Source organism: Symsagittifera roscoffensis, chromosome 2 (assembly GCF_963678635.1).
Source record: "Symsagittifera roscoffensis chromosome 2, txSymRosc1.1, whole genome shotgun sequence".
Lineage (NCBI taxonomy): Eukaryota > Metazoa > Xenacoelomorpha > Acoela > Convolutidae > Symsagittifera > Symsagittifera roscoffensis.
The window spans coordinates 5750555-5774852 of record NC_087063.1 but is presented as its reverse complement, the minus strand read 5'-3'; the positions used below and the strand labels follow the sequence as shown (position 1 = coordinate 5774852).

Genomic DNA, 24298 nt, shown 5'->3' with positions numbered 1-24298 from the left:
GCTGTTGTTATTCAATTCTGAGTATATCTTCGTTTGTATTCCGACCTATCACTGAGTGGGCAGAAACTTTTGCCTAGGAAAACTTGTTTTCACGCAATTTAAGGTGCCAAAAAATCTCACAGAGGAGTGAGTACCTTACCATTACAACAATTTCAGTAGTTATTTGGCTTCCTAAAATATACTCCCAGAAATTTTTCGGATGGTCAAGTAAATATATTCAATCAGTAAAGAGCGGCCAAGAAATATATTCAAGCTTCGGTTCAGTGGAAAAACATAGACTATAATGGATTTTTTAGACTAAATGCTCTCAAAATATCGATTATCATAGGCCCACGGTCAAGGAACTGGATTATGAAGTGGTACACAGAGTCTACGCAGAGCTTGGCATAACTTGCGTTGCAACACAAACATAAAAACATAATAAAAAAAAAAATATCGAAAAAGAACTAGGTGTGCCAAAATTTTCGTATTTCTTGATAAAAGCTGATTCAATGTAAAAATGCCACGCGAAACAATAGAATATCAAAATAGCAACGCAGCAAAACTTAAGAAGCGGAAACAAAGCCGACACTCTTTGAGCAGACGCTAGTTGAGACAAAAAAAATTTACTTTGTAGAAAAGTGTAAAACCGCCCTAAAGCTACAATGAACAACACTTGCAACTAACGGCTTACAGTACAAAAAAAAATTGCTTAGAACACAAAAAAAACTCCGTGCTGTGGCAACTAAGCCGAAAAATCTTCAGCAGACGAACGAAAGTCCGCCAGCTCAACTTATACCGGAAAAATTTCAGATTCATGCATGCAGAAAAAAACAAGGTCCCACCGAGAATCGAGCCAAGAATGCAAAGGCGGCACCTTACCTCTAGTCCAAGTTGAAAAAAATCTGGAAGTTGTTACGGTTCAATAATAAAGCAAGAAAGATTTGTATGAAAAGTTGTTTAATGGGGGGAAAAAGTCTAGGTCTCGAATTTCAAGTCAATTATAATACATTTAGAAGGTTACTTTTACTATATTTCTGATGGTATTGTTCGATAAATTAAAACAATTTCAGCGTATTTTAAAAGAGTAGTTTAGATCGTACGTCCCGTCACAACGATTTTACGAACAATTTGCTAAATTTCAACATTCTCTGCTAAATTTCGTCACTCGAATCCTAAACTTATTCAACTTTAGAAAATCAAAAATATATGAGAGTAAAAATGTGACGGGTGTAAATATGGGGGCGGTGTAAGCAAAATAGGATCAAAGCTAAAATAACAAACTAAAAGACTGTATCAAAATTAGTAAAATATTTCTGAAGGGAAAATTTAAAATAAAAAATCGATTTTCTAGGCCAAAAACAAATCTCAATTAAATAAAATCGAGCAATATCTGTTAGCCAACGTGCAAATAAAAAATAAATGTTTTATGAAGTCGTCGTGTAAACTGCATGTTCATTAAGATGCAAAATGAACTAAGTGGAAACAAAATCGATAAGAGATTTTACTGAATTTGATTTCCTAGAACTATTATCATTTTTTGTCCATTATAATCAATTTTTCAATTGATTAATATCTCTAAATGATCTTATGTAATTGATCAATATCCATGCTACCCCAGTTATCTAACAATGATTATGTGACAATACGGATTAGTTTTGTAAGGAAAATGCAATCATTGAACTCAAATTACATAGCTTTGAGCTGGTTTATCTGCTCTGCTCATTTTCTGCTGACTTTTACTGGGGAGGGTTCTCAAGCTTGAAGGACCGAATGCTGAAAATTTTCAACCAACCAAAATCCCTGGGCGTTTTTATTGGCTAAATGCCTTTCTCACAAAATCGAAGCCAATATCAACAGAAAATGTATTAAATAAGTGGAAAATAATAAAAAAATATTACAAATTGCGGGTTACAACCGCATTACTATTCAGAAAACCATCAAGATTATTGAGTTCATTAGAAATTTTCAGTCTTGAAAACTCATCTGCTTATTATCTAATCGGTCAATACTAATACTAATGGCCTGGATTAATTTTCTTACTTTGAGATTTTCGCGATTTACTTTGAGATTTTGAATACTCAATTCTGATTGGCTGAAAGTAAGCTAAAATTAATTTCAAGCATTCGGTCCCTCAAGCATGAGGGACGCCACCACTTTTACTTTGGCTGATTTATTTACACTCGAGCTTTTCATCCGCATTGTCGCTGAAAAAGGCGCGCTTTTGCTGAAAATGACTTCAGAACTACTGAAAGGATGTCCAATCGAGACAATTGCAGTCAGAACTTACCTAGGAATGTTTTTTTTCTGTGATCTTTATGCTGTTGTGAAATCAAGAGAAACATGGTTAAAACTAAAAGCAGCTCCACGTGCTAGCTTTACTAGCAAGACTTGCGAAATCCTCATTTAAATTGCAGATATTACTTACACTTGCAATTTTCGCTCGTTGCAGTTTCCCGACTCATTTTATGTTTTTAAACATATTTAAAAGCACTTTGTAATATAAAGTGACTAACCCAGTAAATTTCCAATATGCCGAAATTTTTAAAATAGGAAAAAACAAAAGCCCTTTGAATTGCAAAATTGTTTATATGCGGATTGGCACAATTATTTTTTTTAATTCAACTTATTGAACCTGAATAAGCTTTTGCGAGATTCTAATGCTCGGGATGCAAATCCCACTCTTCATATTAAAATTCAGGCTCCCATACTGACTGACTCCCTAGTTCCATTTTTTGACAGCTATTTTGATTCTTGGGCATACGTTTTTACTAAACTTGAGTGAGGAGCGAGAGCCGAAATAACGCGATTCAGAGGTCAATTTGACAATTAAATCGCGTTATTTCTGCATGCTTTCTCCTTTCAAAAACGCTATTTCAAAAAATTTTGTGGCGCAGCAAAGTTCGCCTTAATATGGACATTCTCGCCATATAATTTTCACGGTTTAGCATCCAGTGTTGCCATGACAAAGAACCTTAATCATTCATGACGGCAGCTGTATACTCACTCATTATTTTCATTGAACGTTGCTACAAAAAAGACTTACCTTTTTGAAGAATTTTTTCGGGTATTCAACCTTTGATATTTCATAAGTATGTAAAACCCTTATTTCCAGGCTGATACTTTCAAAAATTATTTCAAGTAAGGCGAATTATTTAGAAGCTTAAGTTTTTGGATTCCTTTTGAAACATTTACAATCAGACAAATCAAATATTTTGTTTTTGCAACAGAAGTCTATAATCATCTCCTTGTTACACGAGAATGAAGAAAAAAATTAACATTTAAATAAACAAATTGTCGGGCAAAAAAGTGATATTTAGCAATTCTTATGGAAACCAATGAACAGTCAGAAATGGTTCGACCCCCCCCCCCCCTCCAGGGATTCGACCACCTCCCGACCCAGAGGGTCCCCCTTTGTACTATTTTGAGATGTACATATTTGGTGACGGACCCTAGAAATTTTCTTAAGGCGCCTAAAATATACTAATTTTGACCAGAGAGCGCGCGCAGAAAAAGCGCAATTTATGGGTCAAAATTTTCCAAAAAATGTCTTTTTGGCCTGTTTTATCAAAATTTTGTCTGCGGCGCAGAAAAATTGAACTCGGAAAATCAATTTGGTCGACCTAAAAAAAAGGTTGACCAAAAAAATCAAACCACAACAATCACAGTCTTGAAATCGTGCCGCACTTGCAAAATGGCTTTTGAGACAACACAGTTTGTTCAATATTGAAAAACAAAAAAATCAATTTTCGGTAAAAATGGATTTTGTCAAACTTTTAATCCTTTGGAAAAAACCGCTGCGCTGTCACCTTGAATCGATTCACAATGAAATTCCTCAAAACTGAGCGCTTGGTTACTAAAAACTAAGTATTTTACAAAGAAAAAAATAACTAATCAGAAAGTCATACAGCCAAACAAAAGACATTTTAATAAATTTTCTTTAATAAAAGAACGCTTGTGGAAGTATACTAATGGAAAAGCTATGAAATTAAACTTATCTGCTCAAGATGTTGTTGAAAAAGTAACAAAAAATTAATAAACAGATTGTTCAACTAAATCACTGGACATGAAGGCCGACAAAAAATGGGACGAAGTCCTTTAAGCCTAAAAAAATCAATTTACTGGTAAATTCAGCTTTAGGCAGTGTCACTGCGTTGGGAAACCATTAAGATGTCAAAAGACTTCCATAACAAAAATTGGATATGGTCACTATTTCCAGTCATCAAGTAACAACGTTCTTTATTGGAAGGAAAAGTCTAGTACCTGGTTTCAATAATATATTCATTGCTCACACCCGCTAAGGCATGATCGTTCGGCTGATATGCATTGCTAAAAATTTTTGCAATGAATACTGTGGACAAAAAATTCTTCTCAACCTGTTAAGAAACCGTCTACTTATGTTCCAATAATTTATCGGTCAACATCTTCGTTTAAAAAAGGCTGTGGCAAAAAGTAAATTCAACGATAAATTGTGATATTAACTCATCGGAACTCAATTCACAAGCCAAGTTTAGATTATGCCAATTTTGTTGGCCACATCAAGCGCATCGTAGTCAGCCGAAAGTCGCACAAATGCCTTCTTTTGGCCGTCCGGGCGAATGAGGGTATTCACTTTTGAGGCATGAATCTTGTACATTTCTTTCACTGCTCTCGCTATTTGTCGCTTATCAGCCTGTCGGTTTACAATGAAAACCAAAGTGTTGTTATCCTCGATCTTTTTCATAGCAGACTCAGTAGTCAACGGGTACTTCATGATCTTGAATCGATCCAATGCTCGTACTTTTGGAACACTGCGTCTAACATACTTCGGACTCTTCTTGGGAGTTTTCGTCTTGGGTCGGATGAACTGCCTTCTCTTGTAAACCTTCAACTTCTTCTTTTGAGGAGCTCCAGATTTGGCGGCAGCCTTCGCTTTTGTGGCCTTAGTGATGGCGGGATCACCCATCCTGACAACTCCTTTTTTCATTGGCGCCATATCAAGGTTCTGAATAAGTCAACAAAAAAGGAGATTGTTAAATTTCGACATCAACTTATAGTTCCGACCACATCACTTGACGTAAGTGACGAAAAAAATATGGATAAAGAGTCTTTTTTCCGCCTAGTTCAGGTAACTTAAGGATACTCACAGGAGTCGATTGTGATATCACACTCAAACGCTATTGGTCCATATAAGGATTGGAAAAACAAAAAAAATATGTCTGTCGAGAAAAATCGACACTAAATTTACAACGACATGAGAGTCATATGTAAATGCACTCTCAAATTCTTTCTTCTGCGATTGACACAAGTTTGTCTCGTCTCATTAAGCTAATTAATTCCATTGCCCTTTACTGGTAAACAATTAGCAGGAAATTAAGTTCGAAAAAGACCATTTTTTTTATTTTGAATTTTTTCAATTCAATCATTTATTGAATTTTGCCGATGTATTCATATAGCGTTGGTACGGCCCTATCCAACCTGTGCACGTACCGTCGCATGACGGAAGGGCCCATTTTAATTGACCCTTTAAAAAAATCAATCATTATGTTCAGAATATTCAAGTAATATTTCCCGTTTGAAAAAAAAAAACATGTCCCCGTCAGAATCGAACCCAGGACCTTTGCCGTACCAGGCGAATTTGTTACCTCCAGGCTAAGTGTTTGAAGTGGGCCGGGAAGGCTCAGAAGCTACCTCTAGAGATGAGCCCAGAAGTACATTAAAGATGAGACCTGTGGACAAGGTCGATTACTGGAAAAAAGTCCAGTACCCGATTGCAAGTACAGGCTTGAAATTACATTGAAATTACGGCTCAAAATTGACGACTTTTTTCGATGCATTCAACAACAACTATCGGTGAGTTTTCCTGTCAAAATTATAAATTGCTGTTTAGATTTACATCGCTGCTTTTTTGCCACCATGGACTAGCTCCCAAATGAACACTTGTTTCGGCTTGCCATAAAAAAAAACTGCATCCACATGGTTCAAAAAATAGCATCTCACGGCGTGAACAAACTTCATGCCGCGGTGAAGCAGACTGTAACAGCCGCCTACTTCGGTCATGTAACATTCGCCCGGAAGATACATATCGACGGATAACAAAACTAAGTCTTAAGACGACTGGCTAGCGTCTAAACAGAGCTTTGCATGTTTTTCACCGTCTCTACCAAGCCAGTACTTTTCGGTGGTCTTTCTTACATCGGGTCGACAAAAACGTTACTGCTCTCCGGCTTCAACCAGAACGCTCAAATTAACTGAATTACATGCAAAAATAGTGAGCTCATGGCTGGGTCTCAGTATCCCCAGACCACGAGGTCACTCCTAAAAACAGGGCTACTACTTATTATATTACTATTGTTTTTGTTCAGTAGATAAAAACCATCATCTCCATCGAAGATGGATCAACCCTTTCCCCCCAACTCCTAGCTTCTCATCCTTATCAAAATGAATCCAGTTGTTAATTAAATTCAATTCAGGACATGACAAGAAGCTAAAAGTTTATATAAAAGGCTAAAAGTTCCAGTCCCGAAACCCTTCCGGATTCTTGAATCCAGTGAATCAAGCTCCTTAAGTTCAATTTCACACCAATCCGGAAGGCTGGTTCTCACCCTTCACCGTTGTTGGCAACGGCCTTGCAACTATTGTAGCAGCACAATAGTTGCAACTTGGAACGTTCTCTGCTATTGTAGTTCGTTGTCGTTTTTCTTTAATCTCGATTTTCGTTCTGTTCGCAATCACTGTAACATTCGCCCGGAAGATACATATCGACGGATAACAAAACTAAGTCTTAAGACGACTGGCTAGCGTCTAAACAGAGCTTTGCATGCTTTTCACCGTCTCTACCAAGCCAGTACTTTTCGGTGGTCTTTCTTACATCAGGCTGACAAAAACGTTACTGTTCTCCGGCTTCGACCAGAACGCTCAAATTAACTGAATTACATGCAAAATTAGTGAGCTCATGGCTGGGTCTCTGTATCCCCAGACCACGAGGTCACTCCTAAAAACAGGGCTACTACTTATTATATTACTATTGTTTTTGTTCAGTAGATAAAAATCATCATCTCCATCGAAGATGGATCAACCCTTTCCCCCCTACTTCTAGCTCCTCATTCTTGTCAAAACGAATTAAGATCTTAATTAAATTCAAGTCAGGACATGACGGATGCTAAAATTCAATATAAGTTCATAAAAGTCCACGTCCCGAGACCCTTCCGGATTCTTGAATCCGGTGAATCAAGCTTCTTAATATCCAGTTCACAATAACTCGGAAGGCTGGGTTTTACCCTTCACCGTTGCTCGCAACGGCCTTGCAACTATTGTAACAGCACAATAGTTGCAACTCGGAACGTCCTCTGCTGTTCGGTAGTTCGTTGTTGTTTTTTAGTCTCGATTTCGTACTGTTCGTAATCGCAGATAAAAGTTGTTCTGTTCTTTCTGCTATTTTAGCTAAAATGGCCGTCTCTGACGTTTCTCAGAAATATGACGTCATAATTCGAATTTTTAAAAATTAGAATTCCAGAATCTTCTAGCCTTCACCGTTTGGCTAATCGTTCAAATAACGTCCTTATCCGTTCTAAATCGCCAATTCGGAAGGCTTGCTGCTAAAATACCGAACTCCGCAGAGACTGCATTCTGGCCATTCTGGTCGAATGTCACATACTCCCCGGACAGTCCGGTCAATGTCCTCATTGAATCGCGCAATGTTCTAAATGGTTACAGTGTCATCGAACAGAATTTACAAAATGCACGAAATTACTTTTACCTACGTCACATCGACTCACTGCAGAATATAAATGGCATCATACTACATCACTATAGCCTTCAAATTCTTTCATTAATCTGCACATTGAGGATATGACTTAAGATAAAACATATTTTCTGACTTCCAGTGTCAATATCCCGATTGAAACTTTCTCTCCTAGATTTAAAAGGTGTTGGCTTGCAGGACAGTCCTGCCAACCAACAAGCTAAAATTATCCTACTATGCTCCTTCCCTTCGGAAATCTTGCTTGTTTATTGTCCTGAATATTAAAACTAAGAAACTTTGTGGTTAGAAAGAACAATGCAACAACCTCCCTCCTCAAGAAGTTACTCAAGTTTTTCATGTCACCACAAAGTTATCAGTCTTCCTAAGTGATTAAAAACAATCATGCAGGCTGGAATATTTAAATATACTCTTCCCTCAAGCCTTTCTAAATAAATAATAAGTGAGTGTCTCTAAAGCCACTTCAACTAAAACCAAAATGCAAATTTATAAATGCAACAATTTCCAAACTCAACTTAAATGTTTCAGTTTTCAATTACAACTTGGTTGCTTGGTTTCTCACTTGAGTTTTTCACACACATAAAACAATTCTGAGTTTTAACTTTTCTTCATTATCCCTTTGTTCTCTTCTTTTTTCGTCGTTTAGAAGTTCTAAAACTTCTAAATTCTTCTAATTTTCTTTCTTGTTGCCTCTTGTTTTCTCGACCATTCATCAATGCTCCATTTCCTCCTCCTGTGACACTGACTCCGCACTCTCGGTTTCCGTGTCTTGTAGCACGTCATTGACTATCCTGACGCTGTTGGAAGCCGTCCTCCAACACTTCTGCTCTTCCACCCTCTGTTTACAGCAAGGTAGGGGATCCACGTTTGATTCTCTGTTTCTACAGAAGCTGTTGTGGAGACACAACGCCACGTTTCTTTCCAAATCTTCTTTCAGCATCTCTGCCTTCTCATTTCCACTACGCTCGCTCGTCCTGGAAATTCTTTTCACAGCGGTGGTCACTGCATTCCGATGGGTCACGAAAGCTCGCTTGAAAGCTCCTGCCCCAATGTCCAGCTGATATTCACTGTACACTCTGCCATGTTTCGACATATGCTTTTTCGCATACTCGTACAACCATGCAGTCATGTTAGCTCTGAACCATGGCATCAATCGTTTTCTTGCCCATATCTTCTTCACTTCCATCGGAATGTTTAGAACTTTGCACGTTGTCTCAAAAAGATCTAAATCTTTTAGACAATCTAATTTCTGCAATTGTTCTCTCGTCGGTGCCTCCTGTCTATTATTTTCTCTCACATGAGCTTCCAGCCATCGTATCGCCATCATAACTCCCACTATCACTATTGTTATGGGCTGTGATGAATCTGGTAAACCCATGGAGAGCAGCTCTCCAGAGTCCCAGATCAACACCAGATTACTACGCTTGGGATACCACCAGGTCTGCAGCAAGCAGTGGCAAGGAAACTCGTCATGTGTCAACATGATGCTCCTCCAATTCCGTTTTCCCGAAGCTTCCAGCAATGGTTCCACTTCCATCATCACTCGGTGGATTTCATCATTCTCATCTACTGCATTGTAATCTGTGACAGTTGATCCTCTCTGTTTCTGTTTTTCAAAGTCACTGAAGTTCCCGCTCACATATCCCATGAACTTCTTTCCTAGTATTGACTCCAACTCCTCTTTGGTTCTCTCTGGAACTGCTGAGAACATCTTACATAGTAACTCGTAAGACTTTTCAGACATTCTCGCCAATCTCACGCACTTTGGCACTGAGAAAGCTTGATCCACGATCGTTCTTGTACTCTTCACGTCCACAGCCACGAAATGTACAGGATATCTGCTCTTGCACATTGGAGCCAACGTTGAACCCACCAAATATCGTGCTCCTGATGGTCTACAATAAGTTTCGCTGTGTCTGATGTTCATCTCCGTTTCGATTGCTTCCCTCCATTTTCCTATATACTTCTGCTCAGTCTGCAGAACTCCTGGGAATACTTCTACGCTGATGGCTGTGACCATCTCATGTTTCTGTTCTAGATTCAATAGTGACTCTAAAGAACCAAACATGCTGTAGAATCCTAGTGCTGTCACTAGATTCACATCGGTTCCTCCATGGCAATCTGCTATCAGTTCCGTTTCCGTTCTTGCTTTCATCACTACATTTCCAAACAATACCGTCAACTGCTTGTGTTGTTTCTCCAGGGTTTTCACACAGTCTAGACTTCCACAAACGTGACCCTCTAGTCCACAGACTTCCGCCAGACAGCTACCAGGTTTGACCCAGTCTTCTGGTCCCCAGCCAGGCAACTCCACTCTATCTTCTCCGTTGCTCTTAGAGGCTGTTATCATCACATTATATATGATGTTGAGGTCACGCAGGTTACAGTCCGCATTCAGTTCCCTCTGTATGTCCTGTGTCGCCCGTAATATTGAGTCAGCGTTGGGACTAGGACACCACGATGGCTTCATCAATTCCCACACTGCCATCAAGCTCGTTCTCAGTAATTCATCTGAGAATCCCAACCCAAATTCCACTCTCTTGTCGGATTTTGGTACTGAAGGTGCAGTCACCTCTTCTTCCAAGACCAATCCCAATTTGGCCTGTGGATTGTTAACGCTCTTAGTCGTCACAATTCTGGACGTCCAGAATCTTAGTAACACCGCCTGCTCATAATCAAAGAAGCAATCACGAATGTCTTCACTCAGGAAAGGATTGTATGCTATCCCTATAATCCCGGACACATAGCTATATGACTTCTTCTTGATCGGTCCACAGTACTCACTGGATTTTGGCAATGCTCCCATAGACTCTTTAGTGAGCCTCAACTCCTTGTTTGAGAATCTCCTGATCTCGTCTATCTTTTTCATGGGTTCCAATTCTTCAGGTTCTTTCATGTTCACCCTCATCGGTTTACTTTGCTGCATATCCAGCATTGCTAGCAAGAACATGGCTTTCGTTCGCTCATCGCCTTCCTTCAACATTTTAACACAAGTGCTTAATGCAGGTACTGAAATCTGCTCTATCAGGAATCGAATGAAACAGAGAGCGTCTCTCCGCTTTGCACACGCTACTGCTGCTCCCTCCTGGACTATCAGATCCCTCAGATTCGTCATAAGGAAAACTTTTTCCTCCTTTAATCTCTTCCTTTCTTTCGAATCATATTCTTCGCGAGTCAGTCCCATCATGCACCAGGTTGAAATTGTCCATACTGTTCTTTCCAAGTTTGATTTGATTTCGATTTCAAGTTTTGACTCAAGTGAGCAATTAAATGATCAATCAGGATCTAGAAAAGAAATCACGAATGTCACACCTGTCAACTTCACCTTAACATACATCGTTAAAATTTGCTTAAAGACAGTTCAGATAAAAAGATATTTATCCTAAAATTTATTAAAATCAATTGGTTTCTAAAATTTTGGAATTCGACCTAAGATTGGACAGTCCAAACTTTGGATCTATTCCCAAGATCGTCATTTAGTTGTTCATGGTCACTAACCCCTACTTACCCATGATCTTAATAACCTAACACATAACATAACATAACGCACCTCTCACATATTACACACAACTTAGTCTTTGGCCTAACACCCTCTCGCACATCACTCAGCCTATACTTAAGTAATTTTTCTTATGTAGATATACTTGTATGTTCGTATCAGAGAATATCACGTGTACAAGCGCGTACAATTCCCGAGGATGCAGTCTTCCTCTATTTGGATCGTACACTGGAAGCGAAAGCTCCTTCACGTCCATTTCCACAAGGAAGTCCCTCAGCCTCGTCAAAGACAAGACTAGATTTTCTGGGTCCACGTGTTGCTTCTCTGTCGCCCTCGTTACCAGGAAGCATAAGTACTTTCCCGGTATTTGCGACACCGCCGGGGGTAAGGCTGCTACGCCCCCTATCCCTGGTCTTTGCTTCCAAAGGAATTCCACGTTTTTATATTCCCTCTTAAAATCTGCCGCTAGCGCCGTCCTAAAACTCATGTCTGCGGTGATAGCTACCGCACATGTTCTGTTTGTGAGTATGAAATCACTGTCTGTTAGTATTATGTTACTAGAATATTCATTTGGTAAATTAAAATATGACTCAACTACCCTGCCTATGTCAGGTTTCTTAGGTTCTTCACCTGTTTCTGCTTCTAAGTTTCCTGTTTCTCTTGCTATTCTCAATTTTTTTATTATCAAGTTTTCAGTGTGGGTAAGTCCTACCCCCACTCCCCGGACAAAAATATCCATCGGCGTCCCCGTCGATCGCATACCGGGTATTAAGTCAAGATTAGAAGCTGGAATGAGAAGTTGTCCTTCCTGGGCAGCCCAGGAAGGATCATCTCGTTCGGTCTTAATGTATTTCGCGCTTTCGCGATCTACGTCTTGAATCGTGACGCTGGTCTTTTCAGGGTCTGATGTCATTTCGTTCAGCCACTCTAAGACACGCAGGTTCGTCAGGTCTTGTTCATTTGACTGCTGTTGCTCATCGTCGAACTCCACCTCGGGTTTCGACCAGTCGTCAACCCACTCATCGTTGTGGTCATCGACTATGCCAATGTCCTGTGACACTGTTATTTCCTCTAAACCCACTACTTCCTCCACTATTTTCTTTAGATCTATCCTATCCACTACAAAGTCGTCACCGTAAGGATTGTATTTCTTTCTTAGTCTCGTCCCGTCTTTCTGACGAGTCTGCATCGTGAACGGAAGATCTGGTTCCATGTTCTTGGGAACCTCTGTCTGTTCGGAATCCTGCCAATCTTCCTCTGCGTAGGGCAAGGTTTCATCGTCCGCTTCGATCTGTTCGTTTGGATCCAGGTCCAATGGTGTATCCGTACCTTCCTCTACGACTTCGTTTCCATCGTTCTTCTCCCTGGTGCCTTTTTCATTGACCTCACAAGCAGGATCCATCATTAGATAATCCCCTTCTTCCATGTCTGCAGGTATACACCAGTCTTCTGTCGATGGATTGTGTGGCTTGATGTTCTCGTAGTGGGCGGCTCGGCCAGTACTCAGTCTATAAAAGCGTCCCTCTTGGTGCACCTCTGTAATCATGAAGGGTCCCCTCCACTTCTTCAGAAGCTTTTTCGTCCCTTTCGGTGGTATAACGTTCTGAAATACCCATACGTAGTCTCCCACCGAGTAAGCCTTTGCACCAGCTGCTTTCTTGTCGAATCTTTTCCTCTGCCTTGCCTGTGCCTGCTGAGTGTTTCGTCTACACAAGTCGTTCAACTCCTGTTGGCGTCTGATCACATCCCTCACGTAGACCTGTGGGGATGTTTTCTTTCCCTCATACTCTGGGTAGAAGAATGTCAAGGGTAAAGACTTCTCGTGTCCCGTCAGCATCATGTGTGGACTGACTCCAGTGGTGGAGTGTTGCGTGCTATTATAAGCTCCCATCACCTGTGGAAGGTATCTGTCCCAATCGGTCATGTACCTGGAACAATATACTCTCAGCATCGACACTAACGTCCTATTCTGTCTTTCCACTAAGCCATTCGTCTGAGGGTGGTATGTCGTGCAGTGAGCCTGAGCGACTTGTGACCGTCTCATAAGCTCTTTCGTAAGCTCGCCTACGAAAGCCGTTCCATTGTCCGATTGAAACGTCATTGGACATCCATGTCTTGCTATCCACGTATTGATCAGGTGGTCGCATGTCTCTTCCGCTGAGGCAGTTATGCAGGGCACGGCCTCTGCATACTTCGTGAAGTGATCTATCATGACCAAGACTTGGTTGTAACCGCTGTCTGTCATGCATATCTTCTGGTGATCTATCTGCACCACCTCGTTGAATTCAGACGACTCAATTGATTGTAAAGGAAATCGCAACTTCCTAGGATCCTTGACCTGTTGGCATGACAGACATGCTGTCACCCATTTCTCGCATGCCTTTTTCATCCCAGGCCACTCAAAGCGCTTCAGGATCCTCTGATACACTTTGTCGATCCCTTGATGGCCCATCTGATCATGCGACCTGAATAATAGTTCTGTCTGATAGAGTTGCGACAACACTATCGCGTTATATTTGTATAAGACCTTGTCTTCTTCTCTTCTCCTGCAAGCCACGATCCCGTCCTTGTTCAGATATAATCTCCCCTCCTTCTGCATGAAGTATTGTCTCAGGATCCTATAGCTGTCTTCTTCCAGATCACCTTTGTCAGGTGCACCGTTTTCTATCCACCTTTTTAGGTTGCTTGTCATGCGATCATTTCTCTGCGCCCTTAGAAGGTCCGAGAGTCTGTATCTCGCCTTCAAGTACGTCTTCATGACTCTCATCTGACTGTTCAGCTCGTTGGGCTGATGTGTGTCTTCTTCCATCTTAACGCACCAAATCTTCGCCAACGGTTGTGTTTCTTGTTGAAACGGCTGAAGATCAGTCCTGACTACCTCTTTCTGCGGCAACAGGCTTATCGAACGTTTCGATACCGCTATCGTTTCTAAGTCATCCGCTGCGTTGTCAAAGACTCTTTCGCTTGGTATTAGGTAGCGATCACTGTCAGGATCCTGGTACACCTCTCTGTCCAGGTTTCTCGCCCGAGTTTCCACTAGTAGCGTGTGTATCGCCAGTTCTGACAGTTCTGATCCCGAGGTCGAATCCCTGTCTGAATAGGTGTTCATTCTCGAGCTTTCTGACTTATCATCCGTCGAAGGTGTTGTGCTGGAGACTGCACGCTCCTCCAGATCATGTCCGTATTTCCTTCGCATCCATCTGAACTCCCCGTACAAAACTTTGTTCTCTAGGTCCTGTTTCTCATCAGGAATTTTCTCGTCTATCTCGGACTCCCCGGACAAATTCACTTGTCCCGGGTGTTGATCTTGTGATTGCTGATTTCTCTCCTCATCCTTCTCCCCGGACAAATAGTCTTGCAGCAGATTTTGTTCTACCTCTTCACCCTCTTTTTCCCGGTCTACAAAGGTGACGGTTTTCTTTCGCTTGCTGCTCCCCTGTTCTTTCCGTCCGTAAGAAGTACTGGTTAAAATCTCTTGGGGTATTGAGGATACTAGTTGCTGAACTATTGTCCTACAATCCCTCTTGTTCTCCTCGTGCTGTTGTCTGGACGGCATGATCTTCACTTTCTCACTGACTGTTAGCGATGCCACTGCTGCTGTCCACTCGGGGTCATCTCTGGTCACTTCTCTTTCTAACAATCCACCCAGCATCCGCATTACTTGTGGTGTGACTTGCACCGTTTTATCCAATAATGAGAGGCTGTTTATATTCATGCGAGAGAGTTCTTGCTGGACCAGGTTCGAGCGCAGCAACAAATCTAAGGGGACTGGATCCTCCTTGGACAGGATCTTTATCTCAGCTGCTTTCTCTACAGGTAACTCAGGATGCCCTGGAATTGGATGTCCAGACTTATCCAACCATCTCGTTAAGGGAAGCGCTTCATAAGTTTCTTTGTCCAGAAACGAGAATCCCTCCTTTACTTCCGCCTGATTGGCCTGCTTCTGCTCCAATCTTTCATAGAACTCAGTTTTCTTGCTGAGACTGTCAGCATTCTGATGTTTATCACGCATCCTATGTTCGATTATCATATGGTAGCCATCCAATCTGACTATCCATCTACCAATATAACTCTGATCCATCGAGTAGGTCTTCAACCAGGATAACGCTCTGTTGTCCACGCGTAACTTGAAGGGAGCGCTCCCCAAGTATGCACGGTACTTCTCCACGAAGGTAACTACTGCAAACATTTCTGCTTTTGGTGCGCCATATTTCATCTCTGTGTCACTCAGGACCTTGCTGCCGTATGCAATGGGACGGAGAACTGTTCTTCCGTTCCATTCTTGCTCTTGATGCAAGATTCCTGAGATGGCCACCACCGATGCGTCCGTGTCAAGAACATACATGCCCTTTTCTGTAGGCATGCCTAGCACTGGCGCTTCGCACAGTTCCCGCTTTATGTTCTCGAAAGCAACTTGTGCTTCATCGTTCCATTCGAACTTCTTCCCTTTGTTGCGCATCAGCTTCTGCATCGGATACACATTGTCCGCATATCCCTTAATGAATTCTCGGTAGTAATTGGCAAACCCTAGGAAGCTCATGAGCTGTGTGTCCGTTCTCGGAGCTTTCCATGTCAACACTGCTTCCACTGCGTCCGGATCTGGCCTCACACCATGCCTGTCCACCATTCTTCCCAGGTACTTGATCGAATCCCTAAGGATTTCACATTTCGATGGTTTGCATTTCAAGCCTGCTCTTTTCATACATCCGAAGACCTCATCGAGTCGATCAATGTGATCCTCCAGGGTTGGTGTCGCTATGACTACGTCATCCACGTAGCACATCAAGAGATTCCTGTACTTTTTGGTCACTCCTGTCAAAGCCTGAGCCATCAGCCTTTGAAAGGTTGCTGTTGCATTGCACAAGCCGAAGGGCATCCTCTTCCACTGGTACAACCCCAATTCGCACGCGAATCCGGTTTTCTCCCTGTCCTTCTTTCGCAGAGGAACCTGCCAGAAGGCAGAACCCAAGTCCAATGTGGTGAAGAACTTTGCATCACCAAGTTTGGATAGGCTCTCGTCTATTCGCGGTATCGGGTACGCATCTTTAATCGTTACCGCGTTCAAGTAACGAAAGTCGCAACAAAATCTAAGCTGCCCCCCTTTCTTTTTCGCCATTACTACTCCGCAAGCCCATGGTGATTTCGAGGGTTCTATCATGTCGTATTCAAGCAACATTTCTATTTCCGCTCGGCACGCTTCCGATTTATGTGGCGTCATTCGCCTTGCGCCTTCCCTATGGGGAACGGCACCCTCTTCTAGTTCGATTTCGTGTTCGACGAAATTACAGCAACCGATGTCCGCCTTATGTTTTGAAAATACCTCGGCGTTCCGATTTAGGAGGTCCCGCAATTTTTCAAAATCTCCCTCACCTATTTTTCCTTTTAAATGTTCTATTTCTGGCAAAACCGGTTTGTCAGAATCTAGTTCATATGACGAGGGGCGTTCCGGAAAATTCGAGCAGCTTGATAAGCCGTCGTCCGTTTCGGATTTCATTGAAAACAATTTACGAATAGATTTTAATTCATCAATCCTCTTTAAAATTTTATCTTTATTGGCATGACAAGGACAGTCTTTCACACTATATTTCTTCAAGTTTTGTGTCTCTTCATAGTCGGTCCTCATCGGCAATGCGTAACCAAGCTTCTTTCCACGCTGGATTGAAACCATGGTGTCCAGTGTGTTCAACAACACACTGACACACAGTCCGTTTCGCGTTACCGAGAAGCTCCGGCCTAAAATCACCGAACTCTGACTATTTGGATTCGGTACTAAGCAAACCTGTTTGCTATCACTTAACGAATTTAATTTTCTCATTCTAAAAATCGCTACTACAGCTTGTCCTGGTTGTAACTTTACTTTTCTATCCAAAAAAACTGGTACCTTATTTTCATCTGTTATTATCCTATTAATGGGTCTCTTAACATACTTTCGGTCCGGGTTTCTAATCCGTATTAGACCATTGTTTAAGTCAATCATCACGTCAAAGTTCCTGACAAAATCTCTGCCCAAGATGAATTGGTCGGCGTCGTCCAGATTCTCTACCACCAGGAAGCTCATCCAGAGATTCCGTCCTCCCATGTGAAGGACCGTCACCGGTGTTCTTCCGGCTACGTAGATAGCTCCTCGATTTGCAGCGGCTAGTCGGAGATTCGTAGGAATCAGATCTTCCCGCGTGAAGCCCATTCTCTCCCAGGTTTTTATCGGCATCACACTCACCACCGCGCCTGTGTCCAGAAGCCCTGTGACTCCGATTTTTGTTCCGTTGGTGTCAAGCAGGTGTGCTGTCACATCTGCTTCATATCCAATATGTACCGCGTCTTGTTCCATCATGGCGTCATGGCCTATCCTGCGGACTTTGAGTTCCTCTTCACCCAAATAGATCTGCCCCATTTGGTCATCATCTGTTGTTATGTAAGTCCTGGTGTAGATGCTGATTCCATCCACGTTCAGCATTATTTGATACGGCCCATAGACCTCCAAGTAGCGTCCATGAAGTTTCTTCATGCGAGGGCCACCCGTCGTTAGTAGTGCTCGCACAGCTCTCGACTCAGTGCGTGGCTCCACCTGCCTCAGATAATCTGCATATGTGTCCAAATGCATTAAAGTGAACTCTGATGGTTCACTCAAATTTCTTATTACCTGGTGTCCAGCCACTGAGATTATCGACTGTATCTTCTTTCCCTGTGGCGCCATGCCGAACCTCTTACCGGAGATCACTTTAAGTTTCATATCTAAACTGCTTGGTGTTTTCGTCTCCTCGAACTCCGTTGCTTCGAAGGTATTCAGTTGCTCCTGAAGCTTTTCATTTTCCAGTTCAAGTTTCACTTTTTGTTCGATCTCTTTCGTCACCAGTTCCTGTTGTACTCTATTTAGAGCATCCTTTGCGGCTGCCTTGTAATCGATCTTGAAGTCATCGGCCGCAGTTGCTGGTTCCGGTTCACATGCTTCTCCTGTTACCGCTTGCATTTTCTTTGCCGCCAGCTCTTGAGGTTTGTCCTTCCTGCGTGCCTCTGCTTCGTTTAAAAGTCGAGCCTTGCTTGCTTTCACTCCCGATAAAGCTTCTTCATGCCTTGGATGCTTGATGTCTGCCACTGCATCCCAGAATTGTGGACAGTCTGATTTAAAATGACCTTCCAAGTTGCAAAAGAAACACCTCGGGCCGAATTTCGCAATCACTCCTCTCATGAAATCCTCATGTTCCAACTCTGACGCATCTTCGTCCTCGAGGCTAAAGCCTATTGCTTTCATGCCTTGTTTATAAGCTGGGCATGCTGACACATGATGGTCTGTTGAACTACAATTAGCACAAGAGCGTCTCTTGTCCATATCGTCCCTCGGTTTGTACCAATTGTTCCCTTGGTTCGCTGGTACGTTGTTAAAATTGCCATAATTGTTCTTGTAATATCCAGATCTCGAAGGAGGTTTCAACAAAAGATACTCTTTTGATTTGAGCCTCAACTCCTCCGGTGTTGGCGCATTAGTTGATAGTGGTGTGTAATGCGTTGCTAGCATCGTACGAAGTTCATCATTTTTCACACCATCGATGAATTTTGAGGCTACGGCCAGGTTCATCCTTCGGTTTGACTCATCCGGTTGGCTGCGTCTTCTCAGCATTTCCAAATCATCGAGAAACTTGTCTATTGTTTCATCTTCTCGTTGCCTCCGTTTCTCGAAGCGCATCATCGCCTGGTGCCCCTGCACCCCTGATCCGAAACGGTTTAATAAGATTTCGAAGATTTTCTCAGCAGTGTCACGTTGATACTGTTTCTTGGCCATGACACAGTTCAGGGCTGTCCCTTCTAGGTTGCTGGTGAGCGCGCTGCATTCCTGTCTCTCAGACAAGTCTTCTTCCTCGAAATGCAGCTTCATTACCTCTATCCAGGTATCAATACAGCCATCAGATTCGTCCTTGTAGCATCTTGGCTTCTTAAAGACTCTTCTGGACTTTTCACTGCGTTCATTGGTTCTAGATAACCGCGTCAGGAATGTCTCCAAAGACCTGTTCAGGGGTTCAAATGCTGTGGCCATTGCCGTAGCATCCCTTGAGAGTCCCGCCTGAGTGTCCTCACACCTTGTCGAAGGCTCTGTGTGCGGTGCATCCCTACAATCCGAATCGCCATGAGCGTTTCCCGCTTGGCCCATGTGACTCCTCCTCGGGCTTGTATGCCCCATGTTGCCAGAATCGCTTCTCCCAGTCGCATGTGTGCTTTGCGTTGGTCGTTCGTTCGAGGTTTGTCTGTTCCCCGTTGAACTCGCTCTACTGTTCGGGCCCCATGCTGTATTACCCCTTGTGGCATAGCCTGATGAACTGCCCCTGCCCCTAGTGGATCCATTTGTCTTCCTCCTTTGATGTTCATTGAAGTTCACCCTCGGTTCCCTGCTGGGACCTCCCGAGTTCGGCTCTCCTTCTTTTGGTCCACTCTTGCTGTTTAGTAGCCCGTCCAACCTATCCATGATAGCCTGCGTTCGCCTCTCCATCATCGCGTCTATCTTTGTGTCAAGAGACCCAAGAGACTGCTCTTGCTGAATTCTTAACTTCTCCATGTCGGCTCTTAAGCGTAACTCCCTCTGTTCCGCTTCTCTTGTCATTCGCGACAAGTTCCTCGTCATATGTTCGTCCGTTCTTTCTCTCAAGCGTTTTTCGCTTCTGTCAACTTCTTGTCTGTTGCGGTTTATTTCTTCCCGCAGACTTTCTCTTTCGATGTGAACTGCTCTTTCTAGTTCACTCATCCTTATCGACATCTGTTCATTTTGTTCTCCTAAACTGCCCACTATGTTGTTTAAGGCTTCCTCTAGTGCTGCCCCGTTATCCACGAGTGGCGTCACTAGTGGTGGTGTAACTCTGTCGGTCCCAGGTAGCTTCGTGCTGGTCGAGATCCGGGCCTTGACTCTCTGTCTTGACGTCTTTTCATTATCTATTTCAGGATCCGCTAACGCGTTGACAAGCCCTCTCTTTCTACTCTCTTCAGGTTGTGGCTCCGAACTTGTCCTAATCGCGAAGTCCTTCGACTGGCACGGTGTGTTTGCCTCTTTGCTTATCGTTGTCACTACACCAAATTTATCCATGGTTCCAGTCTCTCTTCCGACGTGTGCCTCACTCTCATGGATCGAACTATTGAGGCTGACTTGAGATCCAAAGTCCCCTTGCTCCTCTTCATCCTCTTCCTCCTGGGACTCCCCTTCGTTTCCTGCTCCTCCTCCCATGCTGAATGGAAAGATGTTTCCGAAGGTGTTCTTCATTCTTTCTGAGAATGATGATGACGTTGTTTGTTTCCCCATTCCGCCTGCCATCATAGTGTTGTCTGTCGGAGATCTTCTAGTCGCCGTTACTTCAGTTGAGATGTCGGACAGTTCCGACATCTCCTCGCGATCCAATGTCCCGGTGGAAGTGGCGAAATCATGGCCTTGTTCTACCGGAGTAGACTCACTCGCCAGCCTTCTGCCTCTCCCTTCCAGTCCATTTACTCCCTGGTTGTCGTTCATGGTATGGTCCGTATTGACCTCCACTTCTAACAGTTCTCTTCGCTCTTCTGAGGTCTTTTGACTTCTCGTTTCAACCATTCTGCCTGAAACCGTCCCCTCTTTATCGGACCGGGTTCGCTTGATCCAATCCACAAAAGGATCGGTCATCGTTTTTCTTTGCTTTTCAGGTATGAATTTCCTAGAGCTATTACCTCGTTTTGGTATCCTTGACTTGTCTAAACTCATTCTTTATTTGTCACTTTCCTATGCCTACTCTTGACTCAATTGCTAGAGACCTTATAGTTTTATTAACAATAATAATGACACAACACAATAAATTTCACCAGATTCTATTAAATAGTGACCACGAATCCCTGTATGTTGTCAGAGTACAGTTTGTATAAAATTTATTCACAATAGCCGATTATCGGTCCAAAGATCTGGAAACTAGCACAATATGATGTTATCAGTCAATTTAAAAGATAGTGGACTCACTACCCAATCAAGCACAGTTTAGGTTGATTTAAAATCAAAAAACAAAAAAAATATATATTGACACAATATGAATGTATATATATAAAAAAAAACGTATGTGTCTTGTACTCTTAGTCGGTCGCAGTACAATAGTCGAACCTGTCTTTTAAAGAAAAAGCTTTCCCTGCTTGGTGCTGCACCAAACAGACAAAACTTTGAAGGCAGTTATTTTCTCAAGTGGGCGTCTATTGCACCCACCGAGTATTGTGTTACCTATCTGCCTTCGGACTGCCCGAGCTAGACCTACTAAAATCCTCAGGGCAGTCACTTTCCCCAAAAACGTATTATGTTTCAATCCACACCAATGAGTCACGCTCTTTTTAATTTAGACTTAGTGTCGCGAATATCCGAGTTCGGACCTGTTTTGTATTAGTCTGGTTCTTTTTGAGAGGCAAGTTACCAGTGCAGTCACTGATACCTAGCCTGTGTATTAATAACCTAATACCTCTCGCTTTTTAGTCTTTCTTTCGTTTACCTAAGTCCTTAATAAAATAATACCCCTCCGGATTGGCACAAATAGGACCCTTCCGGACTGTCAGAATATAGACCCCTCCGGATTGGGACCCCTCCGAGTTAGTTAATAGTAGACCCCTCCGGATTTGGACCCCTCCGAATTAGCGACTATAAGACCCTTCCGGATTCGGACCCCTCCGGTTTTGTGGAAAGTAGACCCCTCCGGATTCGGACCCCTCTGACTTCGGAGCCCTTAGCTCTGTCAAAGTAGCTTTTTGTAGTTTTCTTAATTTCAGCTTATACCCCTCCGGATACGTTCTGCGTTGCTATTATGCTGTTTGAATTAACTGGGAAGGGTATAGGGTCCTTTCCTAGACCCCTCCGGATTGAAGTTAAGGCACTTATTTGACAATTCACACTAACGGTGAAGGGTCTTATCACTTGCCTAATTTCGACTCTATTATGGTTGTCTTGTGCCTTCAGCCCTCCCTTTTTGTCTAGAACTGTCTTAAGTTACTTAGTTCAATCGCTATCAACTTTTGGTAGGGGTATAAGGGTTTTTTAGAAAAATTTATAAAACGTGAAGGGTGTACCCCTCCGGATTTGTGTAATTTGCTAAAAACAATCTCAAAAAATTTTCTCGCTCGCTTTTCCGAAAAATTTCTGATCCTATTAGTAAGCTCAGCTAATTTCTGATCTATTGGTACCAAGATCAACTCGATATGATCAGTAGTTCCAAAGTTATTAACCAAAACGTCTTTTTTCCAAACTCAAAAAATTTTCTCTCTTATAGGTTCCGCCTAACTTTTTCCGCAAATCTGGTCCTTTCGACCTAAAAATTATTGATCCGAGCTCAAAAGGCCTATACTCTTCTAGTTCAATGCAAAAGACCCGATCTAAAACGCTATTGTAGAAAAAATTTGCGAAAAACTATGCTACCTGGACCCCTCCGGATTGATGAATCCACCAAATCAAACACGTTATGTTCGATTTCTCTGCAACCCGGAAGGCTTTCGGGTAGCGGATTTTAAGACTTGTAGATTCACTAGTGGACGTTGTCCGAACAACTATTTTTACTGTCCTACCTCAAAAATTTCAAAAAATTTTCTAAATTTCTAGTGTTTCTTACTATCAAAAATTGGGAAAATTTGGTTTTTGGTACCAAACTAGTTCCAACCACTTCCGAACTAAAGTTAACCGGTTCTACTTATTACAGTAGTGCAGTTACGATGTAACACACTAACTTAGCGCTTTTTTCCGTTTCAAAAAAATATCGATATCTCAAAAATCGCGACTTGTGGGGGGATCAAAATATCGCTATTTTGACCCTAAAAACCGGTCTGTTTTCGTTGTTTTTCACTGAAAAATGATATAAGACTATTAATATAGGCTATATAAGTAATAATCTTAGTAATACTATACCCCTCCGGGTTTGTTTAATCTCCGAATTAAGGTGCTTAACTCGGATATTCGCAGTTCGGTGAAGGGTCACTACAGTGCAGCACTGTCGAGCCCCCCACAGATTACTATCCTACTTTTTGTACCAAAAGGGATACAAAACTTGTTAACGATACCCAACAGTCGATTGTAGTTGTCGTTGAGCCTCTTCCTGTTGTTCCCTGTACTGCTTGCCGGATCGGTCTTCACCCCGGACCCTTCCGAATTGAGCGCAAATCAGCTGACCCTTCCGGATTGGGCGCAATTTATCATTAACGTGCTTAAATGCTCAAATAACCCTACAGTACAAGCCTCACAAACGGGCCACAAAATTGATCGTAACGATCCTGACTGATATAAATGCCTGTAACAACAATATATCTATCAACAACAAACGGGGGGGTTGAATCACATCTTGTCTGGGGGGATGATTTCTACTGATTTTTTACTTTTTTACTGTTTTTGGTTTTTTCGGTTATTTTTTTATGTTTTTTGTTTTTCTTGGGTATTATACTACTTTTTGTTTGGTTTTACTTATATCTTTAAGTGTTTTTGGTCACCAACCGCTCAGGGGACGAGGGGACGGCCGATCCCCCCACCCTTCCTGGTTTGTGAATTTTCGGTCTTAACTAGGTTAAAAAACTATTCACGGCAATCCGGAAGGCCTCCGCGTTCCGAACTACCCTTCCGCCCCGGCGGTTTAGGCCTAATAAGGGCGTTAATGTGAGCATCCGCTCGGCGCGGAGTGCTCGTTAACGGTTCTGCCGATCATGATGTTAAAAAAGAATAACACCCAGGAGCGCCATAAAAACATACATGTAACATTCGCCCGGAAGATACATATCGACGGATAACAAAACTAAGTCTTAAGACGACTGGCTAGCGTCTAAACAGAGCTTTGCATGCTTTTCACCGTCTCTACCAAGCCAGTACTTTTCGGTGGTCTTTCTTACATCAGGCTGACAAAAACGTTACTGTTCTCCGGCTTCGACCAGAACGCTCAAATTAACTGAATTACATGCAAAATTAGTGAGCTCATGGCTGGGTCTCTGTATCCCCAGACCACGAGGTCACTCCTAAAAACAGGGCTACTACTTATTATATTACTATTGTTTTTGTTCAGTAGATAAAAATCATCATCTCCATCGAAGATGGATCAACCCTTTCCCCCCTACTTCTAGCTCCTCATTCT

At 42.4% G+C, this 24298-nt stretch overlaps 1 protein-coding gene across 1 annotated transcript in view; it reads right to left on the bottom strand.

The window, feature by feature from the left end:
* The window catches only part of LOC134839270 (radial spoke head protein 4 homolog A-like), a 437773-nt gene that overhangs the window by 162389 nt on the left and 251086 nt on the right, over nucleotides 1-24298 (bottom strand). The window lies entirely within an intron of this gene.